We start from the raw sequence: 4,242 nt of genomic DNA on the forward strand, positions 1-4,242 counted from the left end.
AAAAAAAAAAAAAAAAAAAAAAAAGAATATGGGTTAATATTTAGAGTATTCTTAGTCTGATGTATTATATTACATTGCATATGAGCCTTAAATTGATATGAATTAACCTATATATCTTTAAATATTTGCAAAATTATATTTTATATGAGCCTGTAATAAATGGCCATATTACAATTCAGAAGCTGAAAAGTGTAGTGAGAGTTGCCATGGGAACCTTAATGTGATATCCCCTTGCTTTCATTTAAATTTCATTTTTAATATTGCATTAACATTTTTGCATTTAATGGATAGATATTTGAATTAATATTGAAGTGCTCTCTCTAATATAAATAAAATATAAGAAATGAAAATGTGATTTTTCTTACGATGAACAAATGAACATATAATCCAAGATCTCGTAGAAATAACAGCACTTGAGTTTTAAATTATTGGATTTCATTCATTTATTTTGAAATTTCTTAAAGGATCCCTTTTAAAAGATTAAGAAATATTTATGGATAGTCACATAACTCATGTCTTTAACATTTCAGATATGTTTCAGAATTTCCTGAAGACTATTTGTGGGCAATTTACTTCACTGTGCCTTAATTTATTCTGTATTTTTCAGGTTAGATGACCTCTGAGGCCTATCCTACCTCTGTAAGTCCATATTAGTGTACTGATCATTTATAGGTTGAAACAGTTACTTAGAATACCATATTACCAAATAAAGAGTCGTCTATTTAAGTTTATTATATAAAAATCTAACTTATGCTAGAGATATAAGGTATTTTTTTATTACAAAGGATTCTTGACTATACTAAGTATTCACACAGATTATATGTGAATAGTGTGGTTAAAATTGAAATAAATATATAAAATGTATGGACAACAGAATCTGTGGTGCGAAGGGGCTCTTAGGTATCAGGAGTCTTAGGTTCTCTCATGAATTACAGTCAACTAGGTCTTGACTATATGCAAATCATTTAATCTCTTGTGTATAAAACAAAAAGAGTAGGGAATTCCCTGGCGGTCTAGTGGTTAGGACTTGGTGCTTTCACTGCAGTGGCCCAGGTTCAATCCCTGATGGGGGATCTAAGATCCCGCAAGCCACGGGCCGAGGCCAAAAAAACAAACAAACAAACAGTAAATTGGGATCACTGGGCTTCTTTTCTACTCACATACTCCCTAAATGAAATTTGGAAAATTAAGTATTGCCTTACACCTTTTGAATTGACCTTCAGAACTTTAATTCATAAGTTTAGATAGTGGCAAAAAGTTTGATTTCTGACTTATTAACACTTTAAAATAAAATATTTATTAAATATATCCAATGAAATCTACATATCATAGCAATTTTATACCTACCACCCTTTTTTTAAATACAAAAGTACAGCTTGTATTAATGCTGTGTGATTCCACTTATGTGGGTTTTGTAGAGTGATCAAATACATAGAAAGTAGAAGGGTGGTTGTCAGGGGCTGGGGGGAGGGGGAGATGGGGAATTGTTGAATGGTTATAGAGTTTCAGTTTTGCAAGATAAAGAGTTCTGGAGATTGTGTGAATGTGCTTAACACTATTGCACTGTACACTTAACGACAGTTAAGATGGTAAATTTATGTTATGTGTATTTTAACACCTTTTTTAAAAATAAGTTTATTTATTTATCTTATTTTTGGCTGCACAGGGTCTTTGTTGCTGCACACAGGCTTTCTCTAGTTGCAGTGAGCGGGGCTACTCTTCGTTGCGGTGCATGGACTTCTCATTGCGGTGGCTTCTCTTGTCGCACAGCATGGGCTCTAGGCACACAGGCTTCAGTAGTTGCAGCACGCGGGCTCAGTAGTTGTGGCTCGCAGGTTCTAGAGCGCAGGCTCAGTAGTTGTGTCGCGCGGGCTTAGTTGCTCCGTGGCATGTGGGATCTTCCCAGACCAGGGCTCACACCTGTGTCCCCTGCATTGGCAGGCGGATTCTCAACCACTGCTCCACCAGGGAAGCCCTACTGCCGGTTTTTAAATTAAAAATAGATTTAAAAGTAAAGCTTGTATTTAATAGTCAAAATTTTTACATCATTACTAGTTTCCTGAATTCCTTCCCCCTACAGAAGTTTGATCTAACATATTTTTTATATTTAAAACTCCATTACTGACTGTTGACCTGATCACATGTGTCTGCAACAAAAATATGTATATAAATTTAAATTAGAAGCAGTTTTCTCCTGTGATCTTAAGGTTCCAAGTATTAAATAACTGAATAATTACTACAGCTCTTAGTAGAATACAGTTGGTTGAAACAACCTATGTATTTCAAATATTGATAAATAATGGGTAACACAAAGTAAATGTGCTGGAAATGTATTTCTTCATAAGCTGTGTAAGTTGAATCTGCATTTTATAAGTACATAGTAGTTCTGAATAAATGAACAGAATTAGTTGATGGGTAGCATCGGGAAAGAGACTTGCCCCAATTTAAAAAATAAGTATGGATTTTAAAATCCAGTAATCTAGGGCTTCCCTGGTGGCGCAGTGGTTGAGAGTCCGCCTGCCGATGCAGGGGACGCGGGTTCGTGCTCCGGTCCGGGAAGATCCCACGTGCCGCGGAGCGGCTGGGCCCGTGAGCCATGGCCGCTGAGCCTGCGCGTCCGGAGCCTGTGCTCCGCAACGGGAGAGGCCACAGCAGTGAGAGGCCCGCGTACCGCAAAAAAAATAAAAAAATAAAATAAAATCCAGTAATCTAAAAGTTAGTGAAATTAGAACATTAATATTGAAAGTTTAACTTAGCTTGAATATATGTTCTTTCATTGGAAGTTCATCTGTCAGACGTAAACGTGGAAATATTCATCCCTCTTCTTTGAAATAGACACAAACCGAGACAAGCACATGGCCGAGGTTCCTTCCCCTTGGCAAGAACTCAGAAAATGCAGAGAAAGTGCAGTTTGTAGCAGATTGGGATTTCCCAAGATGATGTTTATAAATCTTGACTATTTGAATTATTGGATGGACAGATAGGCAGGCAGGTAGGCAGGTAGTAGGTAGAGGACATAAATCCTTGCCATTTTATTGCCTGGATGAAGTGAGCATCCTCCGCCTTCAGTATTTTGTGTAGATGCCTCTTTGCGCACAGGGTATATTCTCCTTCAGAAGTGATGCCTTCTTCTAAATAATCAGCGATGTTAGTTAGGTCATTAAAAGAATTGTGTTTTCTCCACTGACACAGTCTGTAAGCTATCCCACCATTAATGAATAAGAGAGGGGAAAGCATGAAAACCTGCTGTGGGTTTATGTTTCTTTGATTAAAGGAATCCTCACAGACACCATTATTTCAGACTGATCCCCCACCACCACCCGCTGACTTGCCTTATTTTGGGGGGGGGAGGTGCCTCTGCAGTGTACCGTAGTAAGATTTGGTATGGGTGATAGGTATGCCTTTCTTGTGTAAAATGAGTAGGTACACTTTATTCTATAAAATGAGAGTATCTGGTGATGTTTCCATGCCACCGATAACTGTAAATGAGCAACTGAAGCATCCATGACCCAACAAGGACAAGACAATGAAGGGCTCAAACTATGTCCAGCAGGCAACTCAGAAGAGCCAAAATGCTTGGCTGAAAGGGAGATCAATCTGGAATAGGTGGCAGGAAATGACACCAATACTAGTTACAAATTTGGGGCCAGCTACAGCAGCAGAGAGTGGGTCTTGGTGTGCTTCAAGGAGATGAGTGGCTATTACCATTAAGATGACTCTTTCCTTTCTTCTGGAGGGGAAGTGAGGGCATCGTGCTCTCGTATGAGATCTGGGTATCATGAGAGGATATGAGTAGATCCAAGTGGTGTAAGGGGTTGACTATATCTTACTCTGTGGTGTGCCAACCAAAATCTGCACAGCTATGCCTATTTCACCCCACTACCCCCTACCCCCTTACACACACACACACACACACACACACACACACACACAGCAACAGTAGTGGCTCGTAGTTCTCCGTGGTTGTGGACCCAGTAACAGCTGCTGCCACCATAGCCCTGCAAATCAAGGAGCCCCATCCACCAACTTGACAATGAAGACCACCTGCTGTGCCTGCCCACTGTCCTCCCCAGTAACTGCCTGGAGAGGCCAGTAACTGCCTGGAGAGGCCAGGTAGCACAACCTGGAAATTGAGGGGCCTTAATGTCCTCTGAGGCTGACTTGACAAATGAGAGTTCAGGAAAGGAAGGGAACTGTTATAATTTTCCCTTCCTCCCCCTGAATGGACAGCTCCTAGACACA

This window comes from Lipotes vexillifer, unplaced genomic scaffold, assembly GCF_000442215.2.
Source record: "Lipotes vexillifer unplaced genomic scaffold, Lipotes_vexillifer_v1.1 scaffold472, whole genome shotgun sequence".
Taxonomy (NCBI): Eukaryota; Metazoa; Chordata; class Mammalia; order Artiodactyla; family Lipotidae; genus Lipotes; species Lipotes vexillifer.